Raw genomic sequence first — 27,757 nt, forward strand, 5'->3', positions numbered from 1 at the left:
AGATTGATTTACACACACACACACGCACACGCACACGCACACACACATGAATGATTGGCTTACATAATTACAGCAATGGTTTTCTGCACACTGGAGAGATACAGAACCTAGAAACTGTTCTATTCAAGAAGTTCCAAGCCTTAGCAACCCCAGTTCCACACTGAAGGCCTGGAAGCTTTCAGGAGATTTACGTTAAGTTCATGGTAAAAGGTCAAAGCTGCTGTAGTCTGAAGTCCTTAGGGAAGGCACCAGGAGGAAGTGAGATCTCATGGGGTATGTAGAGCTTACAGGCACCACACTGTTGCTTCCTCTCCTCCCAACACCTTTCCATCCAGTCCTTCATGCCAGTCATCCCTAGAAACACCTCACAGGTGCTTCCAGAAGTACTCTTCACTAGTCCTTGGCAGTTTTTAGCCACCAGGTTGACACTCAAGACTGGCTACATGCCCAAATCCAAAGGCCCTTGAACAGGATGCATCAGCTCATGCTCCATGGCAACAGGTTTGGGAATGAAGGACCACGATGTTGTAAATGAAAGAAATTGGGATGTGGTGACCAGAGTGATAACCACAATATCCACATCCCCATCCAGGAAGTCAGGAGGGAACATCCAACGAGGTCTATGTCTGATGCTTGTTCAGGAGTTAAAACATGCTAGGTGCTTTTATTTTTATAACATCCAACCACCAAGGTTTCAGACTTCCTTTGCTGTATGTCAGACTGAGAATAAAGATCCAAGAAATAGCTTAATTCTCCTGATACCTTTCATAGGCCCTGATGAGAAAATGATTTTTTTCCTTGTGCCAAGCAATGGTTGAAATTAAATGTCCTCAGAGCATTGCAGTTTTATCTGAGCCATGAATCAAACTCCCCCCCCCATATCACCTTCATAAATCTTGAATATAAAGCACTCACAAATTGACTTGGCTCTAGCTTTTAGATTTGTAACACAAAAGTGTCATATATTCTATAGACTTTTTTTCATTTCACTACGTACAATACACTTGAGTCAAGATTTGGGGGAAGTGGGTAATAAGAGTGTGGCAAAGAGAGAATATGCACCTACTTAATTTTACAATGGAAGGAATAGTCTGTAAAGTTGCCATGAAACTCAACAACAAACCGATGCCTCCCCAAAACCAACTATATATGCTCAAACATAGCCCTCATCATCTAGATGGAGACTGAGAATTTAGCCTAATTACCTGCCTTGGGATCATTTAAAACTAATTTGAATGGCATAAAACCATAAGATCTAATTTTCCTCTTCTCTCATGTTTACAAGGCTGGAAAATAGATATGTGTTATGTGTCAGGGTGTTTCTGAATGGACCTGGACAAAGGATTTCTGCCCATCATGGTAAATATTGTCAACTCGATAGAACCACCCAGAGACAAGGCTCTAGGTATGTCTGTGAGGAGTTACATTAATTATGCTAACTGAGATGAGAAGATCCACCCTAAATATAATGTGAGAAGCACCAGGCTGTGCTCTAGGGGCTTGTTTGGTCTACATAAAAAGAGGGAATTGAGCTGAGCACCGGAATTCATTTCTCTGCTTCCCAACTATGGATGCAATATGACCAGATGCCGTAAATTCTTGTTGCCATGACTCCTTCCCCCACCTCATGATGGACTATAATCATGAGCTACGAACCAAAGTAAACTCTTCCTTCCTTATGTTGCCTTCAGCAGGGTGTTTTATCACAGCAAGAGGATAGTAAATAATGTACTATCTGTTTGCATTAGGACACAAAAAAACCCATTCTGATGCTGGCTCATCACCAGGGTTGGTGATGAGGGTATCAGAGGTAGTCACTCCTCAGCCTCAACGGGAGTAAAAGTTCACATCATCATGGCCTCAACTCTGTACTTCTCATTGGGTATTGAACCAAACTTGAATTTGTATCCTTCTGAGAAGGATCTTTGAATTCAAGACCAGTCTGGTCTATGTCACAAGTTCCAGTACATAGGTCTAGAAAGCAATATAGAGTCTAGTCTCAAACAAACAGACAGACAGACAAACAAACAATACCAAAAATTATCTACCTACTCCTAACCAGAGATGATGTTTTAAGAACACAGACCCAGAGGGGTTGTGTTATTGTGTGATTATTTGAATTTATGCTGTATATTCTTTTTTCTTAAAAGATTCTCTCTCTCTCTCTCTCTCTCTCTCTCTCTCTCTCTCTCTCTCTGTATGTGTCTGTCTTTGCTTCTGTCTTTGTCTCCGTGTATGTGTATGTCTGCTTTGGTCTCTCTGTCTCTCTGTCTCTCTCTGTCTCTCTATGTATATATGTGTATGTACATATGTGTGTGCTCATGCATGTGTGCACACATGCCCCTTGTACATAAGGAGCCTGCAAAAGTTGAGAGCAAACACCAGACCCTCTGGAGTTACAGATTGCTAAGAGGCACCAGTTCAAAACTACATTGTGGTCCCCTGCGTCTTGTGCTCTTAACTTTAGAACTACCTTTTCAGCCCTAAATGTGCAAGTTCTCTCTTCTTCACTAAATCCACTCCCTTGTCTCATACAGACAATCCTGAAGAATCATTCAACTAGAGCAGACGTGTTGCTGCCTCTAAAAGACCATCTGCATGTGTTCATATCATATCTGCTGTGTTCTAGGACCCAGATTTAGTTCTCATTTTTGGAGGGACATTTTGAACATTGGGAGGAAGTTGAAATATAATAACAGGGATACTCTAGCCTTTTAATTTTCCTCTTTTAAAAATAAAACTTCAATATTTGCTGATTGGTCTGTGTTGATTGAGGTTCTGTTTGAATTTTTACTCTGGTAAAGACTGGCCTGGAATCCTTGAGCAGATTGGGTGTAACTGGTTTACACATGCATGTATGTGCATATCCAAACATAGAGAGATAGAGACACAGCAAGAGACAGAGGCAGAGATAGGGAAACAGAGACAAAGAGACAGAGTTTTGAATAAACTCATAAAATCAAAAGTTCTACTGAAGAACTAGGCATCAGATTGCAAAGATAAGTATAACTCCAGTGGCTTATGAGGAAGTACTTCTGCCATGACTCCTAAGTGGCCTCTTGCTGGCCAATCGGCAGGCTGTTAGTATATCTCTTATCTAATGACTTAAATCCAAGAAGGTAAATCCATATTTTAGAGTTCATCCCTGGGAAGTTTGCTTTCAAAAACTGTGGATTCTGATGGTACCTCAAAAGAAGTTTTCTCTTATACTATGTCTTTTCAGACTTCCTCCAAGCAAGGTCCCTGTGTGCCCTTCCCCGGCCAGCTACCGGGGAAGGCTGCTCAGACCTGGCTTACCACAGTTGCTTGCCCACCTAGGGTGGAGTCTTCCGACCTAGGTAAAGTCTATTGTCCTGCTACATCTGCAGCTTTCCTCCAAGACGCCTCTATCTGCTGAGAGGCTGGACCTGTTCTCCTGATACTATCCTGTCAAAGCAACAAGATCCTGGCATGGTGAGGGATGGGTCCCCCACACCCCTTTATAAGCTCAGACTCATAAGTAATCACTGACATTGATCAGAGAACTTGACTTGGGTTGTTATTTCTCTAGCAGCCTTTCCTATCCAAAACCTCATCTTTCCTTTCAGGAACCCAGTAACCTGTGGCCACTGGCGGCTACACCCCTGGATCAGCAGCAGTCCTGGGAACTGTTATACACACAAGAGCATCTTACTAAATCTGAGGGTCTTGGGTGAGCCTGGTCTTCTCTTTTAACAAGCTGCCTCTCCAGTCTGCACAAGGCTGATGACTTAAGAGCACAGCCTCCCATGAATTACATCATCCTCAGACTTTCAGACTCAGTTTCACTTAAGAGTCATTGGAAGAGTTTTTTTAACCTCCAAAATTCAGGCTTTTGCCAAGAACACACAAGCTATAAGTAACCTTTTGTCACACCAAGAGATTTTAAAGCATGATCAGGTTTGCAAACCTTTGACCTAATTAACTACTTAAATATGGGTTACATGGGTTTTACAAACCCCAATTAACAGATGGGAAGACTGAGGTGTTAAGTGGTCAAAAAGCAGGGGTAGAGTTCAAACACAGTCAACCCAGCCTGCAACCCTGTGTTCTTGAGTCAGTTTTATAATTATGGCTTCCTCAGTAAAGTAATGATCCTGGAAAGCCAGTTCAAACATCCACAAACATTGAGTAACATGATGGTTTGTTTTCAATGTCAGCTTAAGGAGATGTACGGTCACTATGGAAACCCACTTCTGGGAGTATCCATGAGGGATTTTCCAGAGAACTTTTATAGGCTTAGATTTTTCCAAACCTACTTTAATAAGGATTCAAACCCCCTTCTAGCCCACCATCCAAAGTAGGGGAGAAAGGGTAGTAAATAGGACAAGGGGCTGTGGATCTGTTTAGAAGTGGTTCTTTGGAAGATTCGATCTCTATTTGTTAGGATACCAGCAGTCCAGTTCAGTATTGTCACCAAACATGAATCAGCAGTGGCAGCACGATCCGGCAGAAACCACCAGGCCTCCATAGAATAAGCAGGAGTCAACCCGCAGGAGCAACCAGGGCCAGCTGGAATGCCAGGAGTTCTCTGCCGTGCCTCTCTCAAGAAAGAGCTGCACAGCTAGCTATGCAAGTGCCAGTCAAGGGTCTAGACTCAGCAAAACACCACGTGAGTCTGCATCACATGACGAAGACAAAAGAAAAAACCATCCACTTCAAACTTTACCTATTTGGCATACCCACTCTGAACATGGGTGGTGCCATCCTGCCATCTGAGGTCTAAGGATGAATAAAGAAAGAAAAAGCAAGCTGAGAGTGGCATTCATTTTTCTGTTTCCTTACCATGGATGCAATATGGCCAGCTACCTCATGCTGTAGCTGTCATGTCCTCCCTGGTCGCCCTTAACCTGTAAGCCTAATCAACCATCCCTTCCTTGCATTGTTTTGTCTCATATTTTAGTCACTGCAATGAGAAAGGCAACACATCCCAGCTAGTAGATGTGACAGGAAGAGGCTTCCATGGCAAATGCTTAACGACAAGAAAAGAACCATCCTGGCTTGCTTTCCTATGGCCAACATCATTCTTGCATATGCTGTCAGCAATGGAAAGGTGTGTGAGCCTCTACGGACTCCAGTCACAAATCACTCCTCCAAAAGATGATCACCTTTACTAAACAGTTTCCCTTCTGCGTGACACTGGCCATAAAGAGACACCCAGAGAATGGGCCTCTGCCTTCAGTCCTTGTGTTGGAGAGAAGCTTTCTGCGTACACCCCTCTGACAAACTGTCTACCTAATTTGACTGACATGGAGAGTCAACAGCAGTCTGCCTGTGTGAACCCGCTGCCTCTCTAGGGACACATCTGTCTTAGTTAGGGTGTCTATCACTGTGAAGAGACATCATGACTAAGGCAACTCTTAAAAAGGACATTTAATTGGGAGTGGCTTGCAGGGTCTGTGGTTCAGTCCATTATCATCATGGCAGGAAGCATAGCAGCATCCAGGCAGGCATGGTGCTGGATAAGCTGAGAGTTCTATATCTTCATCCAAAGGAAGCCAGGAGCAGACTATGTCCCATGTGGCTAAGAGGGGGGCCTAAAACTCTACCCCCCACAGTGATTCACTTCCTCCAACAAGGCCATACTTCCTCCAACAAGGCCACACCTCCTAATAGTGCCACTCCCTGGGCCAAGCATACTCAAAACCATTACAACATTGTAGCATAAGGATCTGCAGTGATATATTTCTCTCCAACCCCCTAGCCTACCTTAGAAGAAACAACATGATAACTTCAAGTAGAGTACTTAAAGAGGCTGACATGGTAAGAATTATGATCAAGATGAAAAGGGGGAGCTTTAGCTACACTGCCGAAATGACCGTTGAGCTGAGTTAAAAGCAGAGTGGGCAGAGAGTTACAAAGATGGTGAGATTACAGTCGGGAAGGAGCGATGATCCTCTGGGCTAAAAGTGGCATTAGCTGCAGGATTTAGGAACTCGTGTTTTATGAGAGCTCTTTCCCACCTCGACACATTCCCCCATGAGACTGGGGTGCAGAATGGTTCTCCATAGACCATTTGTCAGATCTTTGACCTGCCAATTAAAGTGCAGTGATGGTAGCTCATCTCTCAGGTGTCTCCTGACATCTCTCTGAAAAGCTGCTACTCTTGAAATCTATGCTAGAACACTCCTTGAAGTTTCCTCAGACACAGCTTCCTCCCTTCTAGACATTTGGCTCGGCCATCCTCCACCTGTCACATAGGGTGAGTTCTCGCTTGTGATGGATACGGTTTTGCTTTAGCCAACATTTATGCCTTTAGATTTTTAACATCATTCTTTAACTGTTTTAGTATTATTTATCTATCCTTTGAGAATTTGATGCAAGTATATGGTATGGTTCTATCATATATCCACCCCACTCCGACTTCTCCCAGGACTCTCCGCAACCCCCCTCCCAACTTCATGTCCCCTTCAAAAACCAACACGCACTTAGCCAAATTCCCACTTAGTCAAGTTACAGCTTCCCATGTGCTCATGGGTGTGAGGCCATTTTCTGGAAAATGGAGAATACAAGAGAGGTCACAACCCAGAAGGAAACTAATCCTCCCTCACTTAGAAGCCACCAACTGTCAATAGCTCTTAGGCAAGGGTAGGGCCCGTGAGTTCTTCCCTCTTCCATGATGCAAGGTAGATCAGACTGACCCTGTGCAGGCAGACGCAGCAGCTGTGAGTGCATGAGAGCAAGGGACCTGTCATGATCAGAGCACACTGCTTTACAGGAGTCCTCCCTGGCTTCTGGCTCTTACCATCTCTCTGTTCCCCTTTCACACTCTGTTCCCTGAGCCTTGTGGGAAGTAGTGGTACAGATGTTCCATGTGTGGCTGAATACTATACGAAGCCTTATTTGACAAGATGACTGAGAGAGACGAAGGGCAATAGAAATGACAGCTTATGATTCTATTGAAGTTGATAGACCCAGTATTCATACCTCCTTTCCCAGTGCTAGGGACAGGATTGTTTCATAATTCACATGTTAATAGTCTTACTTCTTTTTTCATTAATTAAAATGTATTTATTTACTTTATATACTGATTGCAGTTCCCCTCCCTCCTCTCCTCCCAGTCTCACCCTCTCTCTACCCCTCCTTGCTCCCTTTCTCTTCAGAGAAGGGGAGGCTCCCCATGAATATCAACCAGCTTTGACATGTCAAGTTGAAAGAGGACTAGGCACATTTTTCCTATTGAGATGAGACAAGGCAGCATGGTTAGGGGAAAGGAATCCAAAGGCAGGCAACAGAGTCAGAGATGGTCCCTGCATCTGCTGTTAGGGAACCCACATGAAAACCAAGCTGCACATTAGTTACATGTGTGTAGAGAGACTAGGTCTGTCCCATGCATAGTCTCTGGTTGGTGGTTCAGTCTCTATGAGCCCCTATGGGCCCAGGTTAATTGATTCTGTAGGTTTTCTTGTGGTGTCCTCAACTTCTATGTCTCCTTTAGTCCTTCCTCCCCCTCTTCCACAGGATTTCCTGAGCTCTGCCTAATGGTTGGCTGTGGGTCTGTGCATCTTTTTCCACTAGGTGCTGGTTGAAGCCTTTCAGAGAGCAGTTATGCTAGGCTCCTCTCTGCATGTATAGCAGAATATCATTAATAGTGTCTAGGGGTGGGACTTCTCATGGCATTGGTTTTGAGTTGGTCCAGTCCCTGGTTGGCTAGTTCCTCCATTTCTGCTTCTTCTTTATCTCTGTATTTCTTGTAGGCACAACAAATTGTGGGTTGAAGGTTTGGTGGCTGGGTTGGTGTCCCTATCCTTCCATTGGCAGTCTTTCTTGGTTACAGGAGGTGGCCGTTTCAGGTTCCATATACCCTACTGCTAATAGCCTTAGCTTGAATCATCTTTATAGATTCCTATAAGTACCCATTGCTCTAGGTTTCTAGCTCATTCAGCTATATTGCCAAACTCATTCTATGAGGCCATAGTCATCCTGATACCTAAATTCAACAAAGAAAGAAAATCTCAGACCAATTTCCCTTTTGAACATTGACAAAAATTACTCAATAAAATAGTTGCAAACTGAATCCAAGAACACATCAAAAACATCATACACCATGATTAAGTAAGCTCATCCCAGGGATGCAGGGGTGGTTCAATATACAACAATTCATCAACATAATCCACTATATATACAAGCTGAAATACAAAAACCATCCAATACTCCTTCATGTTAAAAGTCATAGAGAGACCAATGATACAAGGTCCATCCTAAACACAATATAAGCAACATACAAGTCAATAGCCAACATCAAATTATATGGTGAGAAACTTAAAGCAATCCATTAAAACCAGGAACACCATAGGCTGCCTACTCTCTTCGTATCTATACAATATAGTTCTTGAATTTTTAGCTAGAGCAATAAGACAACCGAAGGAGATCAAGGAGAAATGAATTAGTATAGCTATTCTCAGATGATATGAGAGTAAACATAAGTGACCCCAAAAATTCTACCAGAGCACTCCTGCAGCTGATAACTTTACTTTCATTGTGACTATATTTGAAAATAGGGCCAGCAAGGAGGTAATTAGGGTCACACAAGAAAGGAAGGATAAAGTTGTTTTTATAAAAAGAACCTAGAACAATCTCTTTCTTTCTCTACTCCTCCTCCCAAGAGGATGAACAAAAAGCCTGCTATCTAGAATCCAGGAAGAGAGCTTTCCCTAGGGTCTGTATTGTCCACCACCTGAGTAGGAAGAAATATGTCCCTGGAGTTGAGCTATCAGCCTGTGGTATTTTGAGTTTGATCAGCATCCAAAGCAGACCATGGAAATACATGGGCAGAGCCCACATTATAGAGGAAAGGGTCAGGTCTGTTCTCCAAACTTGATTCTTCACTTACAAAGGAATTTTTTGCTCACCCATTCTCCTGTCTCATATACACTCTCTCCTTCAACACTGCAATTAAAGACCAACTATCCTGCATAAAGGACAATTGGCAGAGTTGAAAACTGTCTTCTGTGTTTCAGTGGAATCTAGTTACCCTGAGTCTCCTGGTTTATTTTGATGAAATATATTCTTAAACTGACATTAAGTTATTCTATTTATTTCTGCTCCTATTTTTTCTTAAAACTACTTCTTTAAATATTCTATGCCAGTACAAATAAACTCATCACATAATTTGAGAATACACATAGCATTATATTCTGTGGGTATACTATATTCTTATTGAAAACAGTTCTCCCACAATTAGACACCAAAAGTACATATGCAATGAATACCATTAAAAACATGGTGTCGTCAAGGCTTCATATGGTCTTGCAAAGGGACGCATGTGGGCCACACAGTGGTATTGGCTAGTAAACTTGATCTAATCTGTAGTCCCGAAAAAAGTATGAGCACACATTTGCTCATTTTACTCAAAGTAAGAAGAAAGGGTATCCTGAACAAGAGCCATGCTCTACGCACACCTCTCTGATTTGTAACCTTGTGGCACTGCACCCATGGCCTGAACACCTAGTTTCACATGCTGCCCAGTTTAGCACAGGCTCAGCCCTGTTAAGTGCTTGGTGTAGAAAGAGAGAAGAAAATATAGGCCCATCATCTCTGCTGACTGGTTTCTGGCCACACTCCTGGCATCCACAGACAGTTGTAGCTCCTGCAAGTGTCCTGCCCATCACCGAGTCGAGATTAAATGGGCTTCCCCTCTTGCCTGGCTAACCTCAGACAATCACAGCTCCTGGGCACTGTATTGCCTCTTCTTGTAATGCTCTCATGGGGAAATAATTCCCTTATCATTTCAGTCAAGCTATTCCAAATGAGATCCTGCTATTTGCAGGGACTCAGTCTAATGAAGTTGGATGTGGTTCTGTAACAGATCAACATGTAATGTGCAGTGTTGCTGAAAGTCTGTGAAAGGAGATTAATTCGTTTAGGCAAATTTAAACAGCACATATCCACAGCCCCCTAGAATTATGTTACTTTTGGCACTGTGGGTTATTTTTTCTCCTTCACCCATTGAGCTATGGAGACTAGGCCATCTATGCAGTTCTACTCTTTGCAAGGACACAATAAATGAATGACCAAGAGACAATTCTTTTATGAACTATTTCCCATCTTTACTGAATTGTATGCAACAAGTGCAAACTCGTACAATTAGCTGGGACTTTAATTGTGAGACTCTTATCTAAATACTTTATGTAGTCACATTGACACAGGTTACATTTCTCTGCAGAGAGCTCTTGACTGTAGCACTCTTACCTTGCATAAGCATGCATGGGGTTGTCTAGAATGCAAGTGTGCTAATGCATTAAGTGCTTGTACTAATGCATTAGCGTAGACACAGTTGGGCCCCTGAGACTGGCGCCTTAGAGAATTTACTGAGTGGTCATGGGCCCTGGGGGAGAATTTAGCGTGATTATTCTGCTAAGTGAACATTGTAACAAACTGTCCTCCCAGAGATTAATGCATCTCCCAACCCTCAATAAAAAACTTCTTTTGACAGAGGCATACAACTGGTCAACCTGTGAAGGCTAAGGAACGGAGCAGTGCTCAGTGTCTAAATGAAATGTCTGTATCATATCTCTCCCCACAGACTCAGGCATCATCATGAGATATGGGCAAGAAAAAATTGTAAAAGCCATAGGGAGAGAATGTCTGCAGTGAAACAGCATTTGCTAGACACAAAATAGTCATTGTCCATGAACTCACAGCGTCTGTGACTGCAGGTGCAAGACCTGTGTAAGATCAAGTCAGGCCAAATCCCTGCATGGATGAGGGAGAGGTTCATGTCCCATCTACAGCTGAGGAAGTGTTGGAAAATAATGGCTGCTGAGGAACAGACAATCAGCTTTCTTCAGGGATGTGACCCCTGAGAGGCTGCCTATGCCCCAGCAGATGATTCTGAACCCATGCACCTACAGGCAGCACTAAGTGTATTCGAGGCTTTGAAAATGGAGAGGAAAGTTGAGAGGGAAAAGCAATGGGGAGGTAGGGGAAGAAATGGAGTTGAGGATATGAGTGTAGAATTGACTAAACCACATTATATGCATATATGGAATTCTCCAAAATTTAAATATATATGTTAATCCATTTTCTGTATGTGTCTATCTATCTATCTATCTATCTATCTATCTATCTATCTATCTATCTATCTATCTATGTATCTATCATTGCAGCTGTCCTGGAACTCTCTATGTAGTCCAGGCTGGCCTTAAACTCACAGAGATTCTCTGGTCTCTGCCTCCAGAGTGCTAGGATTAAAAGCATAAACCAGTGCCAAATATTATTCCATGTTGGAGATATTTAAATATGTTATTTAGCCTTTTACATTAAACTTTCTGGTTATTTATGTGTCCACTGCAGTTTTTAAAAATCTGGTCCACTTTGAGTATAAAATGGATTTTATGCCATGAGCTGAATGTATCCCCAAAACTTCATGATGGAAATGATCTTGATGACAAAGTTGGCTTCTATTAGAATGCTGTGATTGATTCATGATGTCTGTCCAGAATGCAGGAGTAGAGTAGATTATGTGTGTGTTAGATCTCAGGAGATTAGCTTAAATGTCTACACCTTTCAGGTTTCCAGTGAAACCTGAAACACATATTTCTGATTGTACATGATTAAATATCTCTTCATAATAAAGGTGATTGTTTCCCACTGGGTACAGGCATTAGCATTGACAGGAAAGAAATGATTTTCTGTATCTTCCTAAGTTAACTTTGATTAATTCTCATGTCATATGAGTTTTGCAGAGTCATGCTCCAAAGCATCACCATTTTTAGGCTTTGCTTGAGGCTGTGTGCCAGAGGGACTTAGCCATATGGCTACTAGTTTCAGAACAAGTCCGGTACAAATGGACATTGTGTGCTTTTATGTGGGCTAAAATGGGCAACATGTTTTGCATAGAGCTGTCTGCTCAGCTATGCACAAATTAGTTATCTAAGTAACTAATGATCCATTCTGTACCAGGCTGAAAGGTTTGCAGAGAGAGAGAGAGAGAGAGAAAGTGTGCCCTGTGAATACAGTGTTCCAGGATCTAGAAATAGTATTCTTCATAAGATAGGACTAAAACCAGGTGCTATGTCAATGCCATTGTATGTTCTCACTGTGGGGTGAGTGGCCACCCTTCTAATATGTTCATTTGGGTCAAGTTCCCAAAGCTGAGCATCATTACAGTGTGTGCCACCAACAAGCGTCTTCCACAAGTTTATTCCCGCAGTGACCAGAAAACAGGGCTAATATTCTATGCCATTTCCTCTGAAATGCAAAATACAACAGGATTGATCCCAGCAATCAGCTTTGAGACAATTAACATGTAAAGGAGGGAGGTACGCTGTAAGCTTCCGTTGTCTTGCATGTTTTCAGAAAACTCAGTCCTAACACACAGCTTCCTGAGAGAGCTTGGGAACAGATTCAGATAAATAAGCTTTCAAGAGAAATTGTTGTCCTTCAGTCATTAGCAGGATTTTGGATGTTTCTGTGGTAAGAATGGGACATGACTCATCTACTGAGATGCAATCCACAACATTAATATTTATGATAGACTTTTAAACAGCCAATGTAGCCACATCAACATTAGCTATATGCTGCTTGGTTGGGTGGTAAGTGTCTACTGTGGAGACAAAGAAATAATTCAAAGGTGGTTCAGCTACTGTACCATACTACAGACCCTCAAAAAGTGGCTGGGTTCTCAAGGCAGTGGTTTCATTGTAGGAAAGTACCCTCACTGTTAGGAGACCCAGAGTCCTGAAACATGGCATGACCACACCCACACATCACTACCTCCTACAAATCTGAGCGTCTAGCTTGTCAATGCCACAGCTTTCTGCTTTCCACAGAATGTCTCTGGGTACAGACATGGAGGATGCTCTTGGCTCTAAATCATTTCTTTGCTGTTTACTTTCCTCCATGGCATCAAGATGGCTGATTTGGATTGGCAGCTTGGTTGGATTAAGAAACATCTAGGGCATTAGTGAGGCATACCTTGGATGAATCTGGGAGGGCGTTTCCAGAGATGATTAATTACTAGGTGGGCAAGGAGACTTACACAGGACATGGGTTGAGGCTTGGCAGAACAAAAGTAGAAGACAAGGACAAGCGAGCACAAGTGTCTCCTTTCCCTACTTCCTGTTCTGAACAAGCCTCATGGCAGGCCACTCTTGTCACATTTCGCTGTGTGATGGACTATGTTTAATCTATGAGCTCAAATATGCCTTCTATTTCTCCTTTAAGTGTGTCTGTTGGGAGAGGGGAGAGCAATGTTGACACCATGTGTGTGCAGTACTTTTGGAGGCTAGAAAAGGGCATTGTACTCCCTGACATTGGTGTTACAGAGTCCAGTTGTCAGCAGCCATGTGAGTGAGTGCTGGGAATCCAACCCCGATTCCCTGGAAAAGCAGCCAGTGCTTTTAACCACCGAGCTGACTCTTCAGTTTTATTCTTTCCTGATTTTGCTTTTTTGGTTATTTCCTTCTGAAGACACCAAAAACAACCTGTCATGCAGCTATGAAGCACAGACACTCTGATACTCAGTTCCTGACTGTGACCCTTGTACCAGGGGGTAGGCTGGGCTTCAGGAAGAAGTACCCAGAGTTCACCACTGTGAGCTCAGTATAGCTCCAGGATATGTGTTCTGCCTGCTGGCTGACTTTCCTTAATTCTTTAAGGCCATTGCTTTAATAGGAGTGACAGGCCTTTGCTTTGGATAGCCTTTTCTGTGTGATCAAAACTTAACAGTTTATAGAAATAACACCTGTTCACTCAGCCCATTAATTTTCAATTTGAAAAGCGAGCAACTGAATTGGCAGCTTTCTGCTTTATGGAATCTGGGTTGGTCCCTAAGAAAATCCAAAGATTAAGAGATATTAAAATCATAGCAATAGTTACTATTAGGTGTTGATCTGACTGGATTGGGGGATGACTAGAGAGTTGACAGTGTGTTTGTAGGTGCTTCCTGAGAAAGCTCTTGGGAACTTCAGCAAACTTAGTGGGAAAAACTCTTTATCTTGAGTTCTGCATGCTCTGAGCTGATGCTAGAGGCAAGGGGAAAAAAAAAAAGCACAAGGTGCAATAGTTGTCAGTTCTGCTCCACCCTTTTTGGAGTAGACTTAGGTTGTTATCACCTCCAGAATTAAGATGGAAGGGTCTTTGGCCTTTGAGTATGACTCCCTCCTCAGGCTGTGGTTCCATGACGTCATCCCCTTTCTTAATACAAGACTCCCAGATTATTGGATTAAACACTACATCTGTTTGTTTAACAAGAAGATTACTGCAGTGGGGATTTTCAACCCCCACAATCTTGTGTGCCAGTCAATTGAATACTTCTTACAATGGTAGAAAGTCTATCCATTCTGTACCTCTGGAGAACCCTCACTGACACAGTGACTCAGTAGCTACAGTCACCAGAAAGCTCATTTGCTCACAGATCTGGTGGTTGCCTGGTACTATTATCGAGAGCATCCGAAGTAGCCTCTCTGTGTGGGGTGGGCTCCCTCACCCCAAGAGATGAAGTCTTCAGAATCCTTTGGAAACCTTACCTCACAGGTTACATGGAGAAATTCATAGTGCAGTCGCTGTATTCTCTTTTCAAAATTAGAAGGGAATTTAGAACCTGCTTTGGAAAGCTGGGTGTTAATGTAGCATTTAGATAATGGAGAAGACTTCTTCAGTGAATGCAATCTACTTTAGGATTTACTCTGTGATTGCAAAACAAGCTTAAAACATTAATACCCTGGAGGGAAGTTGCTTATTCAAGATTAGATAATGGAAGCTGTAAAGCTTTTAATAGTGTGTGAGAAAAGACCAGGATGAAATTGGAAAGCCAATGTGAAGAGCCACTGTGGACCTCAAGGGTCTTCTTTTCTGACCCCTGATCCCCTGAAACATCTAACTCTGTAAAATATTTATCTTTGTCTGATGAGGCAGCTCACTCTTACTGATGACTACAAGGTCGCCTTCTCTCTAGGGGATAGGAACTCGCAGATGGTGACAGTCACTCAGCACAAGGAGCTGCCCAGGCAGTAGAAAACCTAATGGGACAGAACATGGTCTCATTTTCCGAGACAAAACCGTCTTATGATTTTTATATCTGATGAGAGTTCCCTCTTGGGGCTCCCTTGAGCGCTGTTGAGAACATCTATTTAAGAGGCGGCGGCTCTGTGAGTCTTGTTTGGATCTGTGTGGGAAGGGATTAAATCTCAGCAGTACTGAGAGTACACTGCTGATATGTGAGGAAAACAAGAGTGGAGGGTGTTCCAGCACAGTCCCACGTGACCTGGAGAAGTGAGATGTGTTACAGTTAACTCTGATGGTAAAGTCACTGGGGTGACAGATATCTAGTAAATCTTATCTCTGGACATATCTATCAAGACATTTCCAAAGAGGACTGTACTGGCTAGTTTTGTGTGTTAACTGGACACAATCTAGAGTCATCAGAGAAGAAGGAGCCTCAGGTGAAAAAAACATGCCTCCATAAGATCCAGCTAAAAGGCGTTTTCTCTGTTAGTGATCCATGGGAGGAGGGGCCAGCCCATTGTGGGTAGAGTCATTCCCTAAGCTGGTAGTCCTGGGTTAAGAAGGAAGGTTGAGCAAGCCATTAAGAAGCACGCTACATGATCTCTGCAGTTCCTGCCTGAGTTCCCATCCTGATTTCCTTCAGTGATGAATAGAAGTGTAAGTTGGATAAATCCTTTCCTCTCCAACTTGCTTTTTGGTCATGGTGTTTCATCATAGCCATAGAGACTCTAAGACAAAGACAGATGTGTGGAACAGCAACCAAGTGGGGCAGTCCCACCCTCAATGGAAGGCAATGGAAGAAGCCAGCATATATGCAAAGATGCACTTGTGTAGATTCTCTTCTGAAATAAGCTCACCTATCACTGCCACCATCATCTGTGGACATCAGACTCGAGCATCCTCAGCCTTCTGAGTGGACTCATAAGTCATAACATAGAGACTCTAGGAATTTTCTGTTCCTTCAGTATTGGGATAAGACTATATTCATGTGGCCCCATTCTGTCATCCACTGTGAGTCTTTCAAATTCCTGGGCTCAGTGGCTATTGGCTACTGCATTTCTTGGTCTACCCAACCTCCTATAGGGTAAAACAATCTGATTTAAAACCCTTTGGTGACTGAAATTCTATATATTCCATTGATTTTTTTTCCCTCTCCAGAGAATCCTAACTTATGCAGATGTCAAAGGGGAAGTAAACTGGCTAATCATGCAGAGAAGACAGTACAAACAAGCAGAGCAGAAATCTATATTTGCCAAGAGGAAGCTTGAGGTGAAAGGAATGTAGCCTGCCTCATGACTCCTGGTCACCTTTGCTACCCTTTCTCCCCTTGAGGCAAAAGCCAGTGGGTTCTATGCTCTTATAAAGGAAATGGGAACCTTGTCATCAGAATCAAAATGGAGTCAGATTTGTCAATCCAATCAAAGCAAAGTCAATAAAGCCAGGAGCTGACTGGGAAATAATTCTTATGCATAATTGCTTGTTGATAATCCCCACTGAGGTCTCTTGGGGTCACCTGCTTACTACCCAGGCCACTTTCATTGTCATCAATTTCTTATCAACATGACAAAAACATACACATATCTGGGAACACGGACCTCAATTGAAAATTTGCCTCTATCAGATTGGTCTTAGACAGGTCTGTGGGGGCACGTTCTTGATGGATGTGGGTGGTGCTACACATAGACAGGTGGTCCTGGATGTATAAAATGTCAGCCCGCACAAATAGGAAGAACAAACTAGTAAGCAATATTCCTCCATGTATCTGTTTCAGCTCCTGCCTCCAGGTTCCTGCCTCGAGTTCCTGCTCTGACTTCCTTCAGTGATAGAGCATGACCTGCTAGCCAAATAAACCCTTTTCTCCTCAGGTTACTTTTGGTCATGGTGTTTATCACAGCAATAGGAAGCAACTAGAACAGCCACCTCATACCAAAATTGCTTCTACAGGGATGTCTGTCCAGAAGTGTTGCTCAACATCAGACAAATGTCACTCTTGCTATTGATTATCATCCCCAGAAATTAATGTTTTGAAGCACCAGATGTAATCCTACTGTTTTGTCTTTAAATCCTCTCCCTGACCTAACACCTTGAACATAGTCAATGTTCACTGCATCACACGTATATCCATGGCCACACTCTGAAATTCCCATTGCAAAGCTCATTCTCTGATGCTGTGTTCTCCAGATGTTTATATTTAATACTTATTATTTTATAACCATATATAATGCTTCACTAAGCTAACTACTAGTTTGGGGTTTGACCAGAAGGGTTTCATATAAGTCTGAGCTCTGATAGATGAGAGTGAGTTCCTGGGGATGCCATTCCACAAAGGACCACAAACTGGTGCCTTCAAAACCTCACCAAAGATGCTGGAGACATGGGTTGGTGGCTAAGAACATTGGCAGCTCATCCAAACAACCCAGGTTCAAGTTTCAACATGGATAACAGTTAGGCCAGATTTACTGTAGCAGATGTGAAATCCCTCCAGAAGTGCAGGCATTAAATTCAAGCAAAATGTCAACTTGATGTGCTCTAGAATTAGCTAGAAGTCTTTGAAGGAAAACACACACACACACACACACACACACACATATATATATACCTCCAGGTCAGACCTGTGAGTTATTACCTGGTTGGTTTAATTGGCGGCCCATCCTAAATCTGGGTGGTGCCATATTCTGTAATGCATAGAAAGGAGGAAGTCAATTGAGCACCAACATTCATCTCTCTTTTCTTCCTGACTGTGAATGCAGTGTGACCAGTTGCCTCATACATCTGCAAACAGGCGCTCACCACCATTATGGTCTCCACTCCCAAACTCTAAGCCATAAGAAACCCTTTCTTCTTTAAATATCTTTGCCAGGGAACTTTATCGCAGTGATAGAAAAGGTAACTAAGACTCCCCAATGATGGTCACACTACTATTATACCAGTGGGAACATCACACCTGGAAAGTCATTACTGCCGCTCTCTGGGTAAGACACTGTTAATAACCTCCGCCCTGCAGCAACTCACTTTGGACCTTCCAGCGCTACAAATGTTGGCGACTGTGGAAGAAGCTTCTAGCTCAGTTCAGGCTTAGTTTCCCTCTGCCCTGTAATCAGCTCCTTATGGCGAGCAACCAAGAGTTTCCTTTTTGCTCATGTGGAACATCCAAAAGAATATTTTTTTTCTCAAAAATAAAAGTAAAATGCAGGTCACTTGGGGTCATAGGTCACTGTTACAAGTGGCAGAGAGTTTGCCATGTGAATGGCTTTGGGGAATAAACAAGAAAGCAAGAAAGGAAGCAATGCTGAGATTTAAGATCAGCACTGAGGATATGCCAAGTAATTAACCATGCTTCATGACAACAAGTGTGTCTGCCTAAGTAGCTATGCTGCGAGAAAGGGCTATCAAGCACCTGTGTAGCTGCTGCACAGCTGAGGACTCAGGTATGGCCCGGGTAGAATGGTCTCTTCCGTTGCTGCTTTGTCCTGTCATCTGACTATATTACACATTTAATCTTTGAAAAAGATTATCAAGAAGGGCCAACCTTGTAATAGAATAAATCATTCAAAGGAACAACAAACACATCCAACAGAATATTAACTTTCTCATGCTGGCATCATGGCTGAAACATAGTTTGAACTTAAGTCTTTCCTACTCCGACCACCCAGAATCTCACTAAGAAGGGCAGGTAAACTTTGTGTGGTCCACACCAACCTGGAATCTGCCATAGGGATGCACAAGAGGGTGAGTCCTAACCATCCTGTTGTAGGGAATGTTTGGATCCTGTTTCCAACATTTAACTGAATGGTATTTCTGAGTACCCTAATAGAGACACACATGCCTAAACTGCACCATCTGTAGGGGAAACTGCAGCTTCGACTTAATGTTGCTTAATCAGGACTGTAGCCAGAATGAACGGCCTTGGTTCAGATCTGTTTTACTGTTGGCTGTTTCCATACACTCAAGGCAAAGGGAGGTCAAACAGGCAGCTGATGTTCCTGCCTGAGGTGATGTCTGTCAACCTCTGGCCAGGCTGTTCAGCTTTGCATGTAGACATCTGGGCTCATTTTCATTTGGCCATTGCCTTTCCACATGCAGGGAGGTGAAGAGATGGGTGAGCCAGAGAGATAATGAGAAGATTGACATTCTATCTCTGCTCTGGAGTAGCTGGACCCAGGGCAATGCCTGGCTTCCATATTCTTTGGTTATATAATCTTTGTCGAATTCCTGAATCCTTCTGGGCCCATATTTCCACATCTGTTCAGTGGAGATGATATTGCTGAGAAAGAGTGAAAGCACTCAAGGTCCCCTGCTCACAGCCAGCCCTCAGGGTAACAAAGGGACAGGGACAACAGTTATGGCAACTCTGAGGCCGTTATATCAATGCTTGCCTCCTTGTGTGTAATGACATCTTCAAAACTGTTCCAGGAGTACACAACATAGCTGTGCCTACTAAGGTGGTTGGTAGCTTTGTACTTAATCCTCAAGGATTCCATTCATGGCTAATATTTCCAGAATGTCACTAAAAAATGAAGAAGAAGAAGGAAAAATGAGAAAGGGGAAGAGAAAGGAGGAAGAGGTGACAGGAAAATTAATTGGGAAAAAAAGAAGGGGACAAGGTGATAGAGGAGAGAGAGAGAAGAAAAAGGGAAGAGGAGAGAAAAGGAGGAGGAGGAGGAAGAGTGGGAGGAGGAGGAAAAGGAGGAGGAGGAGGAGGAAGGGAAGCAGTAGGTGTTTTTCCCTGGTAGCATTTGAGACTGGATTGTTCCCTCTGTGGCTGCAACAAGAATTTCACACACATGCATTACCTGACTAACATGTATTAACTCCTCTTAAGTAGGTGGGATTGCTCCTTCTTGCATAAACAGAGCTTGCTAACAACACGCAGTGAGTTGTGGCCATCCACAGAACCCATCTTTGGGTACCATGCCTCTCAGTAGCACCCTAGCTCACCACAGCCTGCTTTACACATCTACCCACATAGCCTTGCTAGACATCTGATTTGCATAGCAACTTTGAGAACTTTCTACAGTAACACCCCACACTCTGTGGTATGGGAGACCTTTCCTCATCACATTCTTCCTCTTCCTAGGGTCTAGAAGGAACTCAGCGGTCATGGCCCAGCCAGTCAGACACAAAACAGCCAGGGACCTCCTTCACTATGGTCCATCCCTCTACCATGCAGTGTTTGCCTCTGAGCATGGAGAGTGATGGCCTCTATTAGGAAGCCCTGCTGACACTAGTGCTGTGTCCATCAGCTGTCATGTTGCAGGTGTTGGACCTTTAGCTCCTCAGGAACCAACAGCTGCTAATCTGAAATGACAATCAGGAGGACTTTCAGACAGACACTCATTTCTGCCCTGCTGAAGATCTATTCATCTTTCACCTGCCACACCAAGGTGAATTGACCAATGGTTTCAATGTTAAGTTTCAGGTCAAAGGGCATCACTTGTAACTCAGACCATAAACATCTGACAGTATGAGACTGATACTTGGCAAGCAGATGCTCACTGTCACTGTCATGTCCTTATTTAAATCAAATTAAAGCTGCAGTGAGGTACAACCACAGCTCTGTTAAAACAGCACCCCTTTTTCTTCTTATTATTTTTTAATTGGCCAATACTTATTCTCTGTTTTTTCCATATCAGACTACCTTTTCTCTGAAAAGTTGTTGTTCCTGGGATGCTGAGAGGGATCTGTGGGTAAAGGAGCTAGCCACCAAGCCTGATTATTTGAGTTTAGCCCTTAGAGTTCTCATAATGAAAGGAGAGAAGTAACTCCAGAAATTGTCCTTTGGCCTCCACATGCATACCGTGGCATGCATATGCAGGGATACACAAATACACACACACACACACATCCCGAGGAGTAGGGGCACACACACTAATTGTATATTTAAAAAAAACACTATCACTCTTTCTCAAACCATGAGCTGTGATTGGAATTGAACCAGATCAGTTTGAATAGACAGCACACAGTGGGCATTTCTCTGTTCATCAAGACCTCTGCATCAGTGTCCGCCTGCCCAGGTGTTCCATTTAGCACCATCCTAAGTCTTTGCTGGGTTGTTGGGCTTTTAAACATCACCTTGTCTCCATTATGGAAAGGGTTTCCCAGAAGGACAACTATATGCACAAAAGGCAGAGGGAGAAGATAGGTGGATGGAAGAATAGAAAGAAGAATGGCAGGGTGGAGGAGTAGAGGGAGGAAGAGTTGGAAAAATAGAAGGAAGCAGGGAGGGATAGGAAGACAGGGGGAGGAATAGAGAGCTCAGAGAAGGGAGGAAGGGATGTAAGGAGAGGGTCTCCCTCTCTCCTTTTATGGCTCCAGCCCCTGCTTTACATTCTGGTCCCTTGGAGCTAAAAGACTGCTGACTTGTTAAGGCTTCAGCTGTGTGGAAAAGGAACACCGAAATGAAGATGAATGGCCTTTGAGAGCAGTGGAGGACTTCAGTTCTCAGAAAACAGTCAATTTTGTTCACCAGGAGACCCAGGGCCCAGAGCGGCTTCTCTCAGTTAAGCAGGCTGGAAGAGTGAAGCAGAGACTTGAATCTGTGTTTGGGGGATGAAAGAGGCACTTCCAATTTGTAGAGTATTGATTTCAGATACCACACAGATACAGCAGAACACTGGCTGCTACTGGCATGGACAGAGGGACCAATGGGAAAACAGATTGTGGTTTTGTTTGGGCAGAGTCCATGATATTTAAGTTACCATTGCTCTCACCTGGGTAGCATAAAGTCTGGAGGGCAATGTGTTCTGGAACAGACAGTAACCTACGGGTGTTATTTATTTATTTATTTATTCATTCATTCATTCATTCATTCACACATATGTGAGAACAAACATATGTGAGTATCAATTTCTCCTTTTAAAAACATCTTTTACATTTATTTATTATTTTGTGGGTGAATGGGTAGGTGCATATGTCCCATGACATACATGTGGAGGTCAAAGAACAACTTGTGAGAGCTGGTTCTCTCCTCCCATTGTATAAATTCCAGAAAATGGACTCAGGTCACTAGTATCGGTACCTCTACCCATCAAACCACATTACTGGCCCTCCAATTTGCTTTTTGAGACATTGTCCCTCACTAGTCTAGAACTCACCAAATAAGCTAGTCTGACTGGCCCATAAGTCCCCATGAGGACTCGTCTGTATTCATTTTTCCCAGCACTGACATAGCAAGCAAACGCCACCACAGGTGGCATTTTAGGTGGGCTCTGGTGGGTTGAACTCTACTCTTCATGCTTACATGACAGTTACTTGACTGACAGCATCTCCCCTCTTGCCCAGTTTTCCCCATCTTCAGTTTACCTGGTGTATGTATGAGATGGAGAGATTCTCCAGGCTGTTCCGTATCTGAAACTTCAGGAGTCTATGTATGCAAGTGCAAGCGACAGGTTGACCAGTTGATCCTTTCTTGCTGTCAGCATATAAGCGCTCAGGGAGTTCTCCAGGGGTAGTAAATGCCTCAGAGAACAGGAAGATTGCTTGGAAGAGGGATGAATAGAACTCTGGAAGACAAATTCTCACCAGGTTTTATTCTATACTATGAAAATATTGCTCATTATATCATTAGATAAGTTGGCATTATGACTCAATAGTAATAATGACAATTTATGCTCTGACAAAAGTCTGCAATTTGTAAATGTAGGTTTGGGGCAAAACCTTGCAAAGCAGAGAGGCTATAAGATTGAAAATTCCTGAGGGCTGCAGATTCTATGTCTATGTGATTTCGGACACAGAGCTGGTCACACTTCAAGAAATGGAGAAGAGGCCAGTGGGGCTTATATGTAAGAATGGTTGGGAAGTTTTATCAAAATGGAATGTATACAATTATACAGGGCTTCCCAAGGCTGTGAAGAGAGTTTGGAATTACTTGCAGCAAACAGGAAGAGGTTCTGGAAGGATCTAAGCGAAGAGTGACCTTGTCACACTGTGTATATTTCAAGAAATGGAAAGTCTGCTTGTGTTTAGCTGCATTGTAGAACAAAAATAGCAAGAATGGTATGTGGAACTCTTTAAATGGGGCACTGTCACCATCTAAAAGAGGTGGTTGGTGGGTTGGACAGACAGGGGACATAGCCAAGAGCCACCTGAAGGACCTTTAGATATACAAGGGAGCCATTCTGTTGTGTTTACCTAACAGGCACAGAGGGAATTGAAGGCAACTATGAGACATCTCATAGAGATAAATCCAGGCTCATTCCATTGCTACATTGTTAGTGTATGGCTAACTATTTCTGCTTTAATTACAGCTGGAGAAAATTTGGGTCCAACTGAATTAGGCCTTGAATGTTAATTGGGTATTGATCAGAACATCAGGTGTTTTAAGAGTCATATGGAAACTCCTAGGGTTTGGGCTGAAATCAGGGGTAATATGCTTGTTTAGCATCCATGAACCCTGTGTTTGAAGCCTCAGGACCGAAAACACCTAGTGACCAGGTCACTCTGTAGACCAGGCTGGCCTGATACTCAGAGATCCACCTACCTCTGCCTCCTAAACACTGGGATTAAGGCCATGTGCCACCACACCCAGACTGATAATCACTCTGAGCTTCTTAAATGTTGTCCACTTGTAAAATAAGCAAGATGAACAATGTTCTTGTTTATCTCTTAACAATTCACTCAGTGACCATCTACAGAGAAGGTACTAGATATGTACCAGGGACCAAAATGACAATCCTAACCTCGGTCATTGTGGGACTCAGAGAATATAAACTAGTATATTTATTTTCTACTAAAAATATACTATTTTATTTTCTAATGTAATGTATAACTATTATAGTCATGAGAAGCACTAAGGAGGGAAATCAAAGGACCAGGAACAAAAAAACAAGGAAGGGAATATGTATATGTTATGGGGATTTTGTTGTTGTTTCAGAGACAGCATCTCAGTGTGTAGTTCTGTCTGGCCTGGAACTCATTACATACAACCGGCTGATCTCAAATCCACAAAGATCCACCTGCCTCTGCCTCCCCAGTCATACGTAGTGTTTTAAAGAAGGCTTATAATTCAGACAGGGTGAGAAAACTCTCTCCTGAGAGGTGGGAAAGATGAAATGACAGAAGTTGATGTAGCTGTTTGGATAGGAGGTAGGGGTTCTGGACAGTACCTCAGCATTGGACCTGGGGGTGGAATGGGAAAGAGAACTCAGACTTCTGTATTAGATGGTAAAGTTGGTCAGATTAGCTAAGAGATGCACGTCTGAACCTAGGAAGATGATCCAGTGGGTAAATTGCCATATAAGCATGAGGACTTGAGTTTCATCCCCAGCTCCCAAGTAAAACCAGACATGGTAGCATATGCCCATAATCACAATATTGTGGAAACAGAGACAGGAGGATCTATCTCTGGGACTCACTGGTTTCTCTCTCTCTCTCTCTCTCTCTCTCTCTCTCTCTCTCTCTCTCACACACACACACACACACACACAAACTCATGCACACCTATCAGATGCACATATACATAGATATACATACATGCAAATATATGTACATATACGCGCACATGCAACCTTTCTGTCTTTTCCTAAGTCTCCTAGGTTCTTGAGTAGAAATGAGCTCTCATTTTTCTGATTCCTTTCAATGGTAGTTCTGTCATTTCGCATTACATCCGAACACCCAAACTCCTTTCAAACACCATCTGATAAAATAACCCATACAATTTTCTCTTCAGATAGAAATGAAGAAAATGTGGTGATTACAAGAGCAGATAGCATCATTGTGTTACACTGCCACGCTCTTGGGTGGAATGGGGAGTCTGTGAGAAGAGCAGAGGGGGCTGTGTGGGGGCTTTACTCTCATGTTCAGTGATGGAGGGGGATGCTGTCTTCTTGATGACTTTATAGACAGTGAGGAATGGTTCAGAGTTATGGTCTCCCAAGGCTCTCAGCTGTGATGCTGCTGATATCTGGCCCTGGGCAAATTGTGGTCATGAAGGATTTGAAGTTGTAGGATGGCTGGTGTCACTCATGTTCTTCTCATCATATGATTCTTCTCTTTCAAATGATAATTCCATAAATGCCTGTAGTGTGTCCCTGGCTGGCACCTTGGCTCTACAAGGGTCAGTGTCTCTGCCTCCAGAGCTATGTAGTGTCACCACCCTCATAGGGAAGAGTAGTCTCGTGCTAATCCCACCAAATGAGAGTAAAGATCATTTCCCAAGTCCTTAAGGTCAAAGTATGCAAACTTTATTTTCCATCAGACAGGGCTGTCTCTTTAAGTGGGGATTGAGAAAATAACATTGAAAGTAGGAAAAAGTGGGGCTTTTTCCCAAACTGCGAGGCAGGAATTTTCCAAGGGATTTTTGTTATATAGGAACTTAGCAGAACATCTCAAAATTGTTTGGCAGAACACATTATCTTATCAGGGTGGAGGTCAGGGTGGAGGGTGTGAAACCTGTCAAATTCCAGAACGTGGGTCAAGGCAGGGCCAAATTCAAGTTTTACAGGAAACAGGAGTGGGTTTGTTTTGACCTTGTTACAAGATGTCTTCTAATCTTAAGATGGAGTCAGCCTGGTCCATCAGGCCCACTCCTAGCTAAGGAGCTACCAGCAATTGATGGTGGCTGGGGAGGGAGAGTCAGTTTCCTTCAGGAATGTGACTCTTGAGAGGCTGCCCACACTCCAGGAGATGGTCCTACACCCATGCACATCCAGGCAGCATTAAGTAGACTCCAATGGGGGGGGAGAGGGTGGGGGAGGGGGAGAGGGAGGGGGAGAGGGGGAGTGATAAAGAGTACTTGCAGGAGATAGAGAATAGTGGATGATGCATGAAGTTCTCTAAACACTAAAAAGATTTTCAGTCAAAATAAACCTTTTCACTACGCAAGTTGAGTATCTCAGGTAATTTATTGTGGTAATGCAAAACTGTCAGATACACCTTGGATGGTCAGCTCTGAATAAATAGCTCCTTATGCCCTCCGAGACTAGAACAGGATTTTTCCTTGAGTAAGTAGAAACTCATGGATAGTAGTACTTGGCAGCGGTGGACAAGTGATCCCTGTCTCCTCTAGACTCAGAATCCAACCCCTGTCTGTGTTCACTGTACCCAGCGTTGTGAATGACAGATCCAATCCATTTGTCTTCATCTGCTTTGGGACTATTCCACTGAGAACTGTGCACTTTTGTTTTAAGAGGAGGGTCCTGGGATGATGACTTAATTATATCATTGTAAACTTTTCCTTTTCTTTTTGAGATTGTAATATATATATATATATATATATATATATATATATATATAGTGTGTGTGTGTGTGTGTGTGTGTTGTGTGTATGTGTGTGTGTGTATCCTCTTCCTGTTCAGTCTCTAAAATGTTATTTGTATGTGTGTTTTTCAGGGCTGACTATTGTACATCATCCTTATCAAGGCATTTTCTCTTTGTAACTGATAGAAAACCACAGCCAATCCAAATGTGGAGTTGTGAAGAACTGTCCCAAATGGATACATCTACAAAGCACTCTCATAGGTAAGGCTCAGGGATCATTGTGTGAAGATGGAGTGGGAAGATTCTGAACAGCCAAAGGATCAGGGGGTTGGCTGTGAGAGTATGTTTCTTGGTGATTTCAGAAGCTCTACCCATAAAGACTCACCAACATGACTGTCTAAACCTGAGCTGACGCCAGACAACACTAACAGGCACAGCAAGTGGGTGGGGAAAAACTCATGAGGTCTCACCCCTCTGCAAAGAACTCCAGGCAACTAAGGAGTGGAGGGAGCTGTAAATAGGTTTTCCCCCAGGGAAGGGCACACCAACTGACTAGCCAATAGGTTTTTATGTCTTTGATGTGACAGTGTGAGTAGGAAATGAGCCATTGCAACAGTAGACCTTGAAATAGGCATTCTCCTTATTCTATGGTCATCACACCTGACCCTCAGCCAGCCCAGATGTATGAATCTGTAACCCTCAAAAGCAAATGTCTATTTACTGGTGGTGACTGGGCCATTAAAAATGTGACCCAGTCAAAACACCCTGCGGGCTCAGTCTCTCACACTATTAAAATCATAACACTGATTCAGTGTAGAAACTGTTTCCTTTTAACACCAGAGAAAACAATTAGCAGGCTCCAGTTGAAGGGTTAAAATGCAGAGATGACAGCAGTCGAGATCAAGAGCGAAGAGTCCCTGGGCACACTGCATTTCTGGCTGACAGAGGCCACACATGGTTATTATTTTTAATACTGAAGATAACAACAAGACACTCTTCTCACATCTTTTTTTTTTTTTTCAATAAGTCTCAAATGGAGAAAGAGTTCACAGGGAAGGAGTAAAAAGGGTGAAAATCCAAGAAAATTTGGTCGTCCACCACAGCAACAGGTTGTATGTTTTGTTTTGTTTTGTTTTGTTTGTTTGCTTGTTTGTTTTGCTACCGATAAAGCATCTGGATTCAGGGGAGAAAGATGTAGGATTTAGATTTAAATACATTTGATCTCACTTTGATTTCAAGCGGGAGAGGGGCACAATTCACAGCTTTCTTTGCATTAGCTGTTGTCTGTGGTTGACAGTAAGGTGATGAGATACCTCACTTACACATGCGCAGAAACACAGAATGAGCTACCAAAGTCTGCCTTCTCTCCTCCCTGGCTTGTTTCAGTTTCCTGAGCATCCCAAGATCCTGAGCTTCTCCAAGCCTTTAGGAGGTTGGCTTGTCCTTAGCCAGCCTTCCTTAGTTAGAAACGCTAAAACAGGCAGGGTAGATTTATTGGCCTCAGTCACTGAGAGGTCTGGGGAGAAGACATTCTGCCCTGTGACCTGAAGATCAGATGCCATTAAACACTCTGGGCCTTTTACGCCTATGTTTC

The 27,757-nt window shown here is 43.1% G+C and overlaps 1 long non-coding RNA gene across 2 annotated transcripts in view; it reads left to right on the top strand.

The window, feature by feature from the left end:
* The window catches only part of LOC115031127 (uncharacterized), a 49,332-nt gene extending 22,059 nt beyond the window's left edge, over positions 1-27,273 (top strand). For both annotated transcript variants that reach the window (XR_003836741.2, XR_003836740.2), the window contains exons 6-7: positions 26,296-26,424; positions 27,191-27,273. This is a non-coding gene — a long non-coding RNA (uncharacterized LOC115031127). The remainder of the gene's footprint in view (positions 1-26,295; positions 26,425-27,190) is intronic.
* Positions 27,274-27,757: the final 484 nt, after the last annotated feature.

This window comes from Mus caroli, unplaced genomic scaffold (assembly GCF_978045245.1).
Source record: "Mus caroli unplaced genomic scaffold, Mus_caroli_1 scaffold_4, whole genome shotgun sequence".
Taxonomy (NCBI): domain Eukaryota; kingdom Metazoa; phylum Chordata; class Mammalia; order Rodentia; family Muridae; genus Mus; species Mus caroli.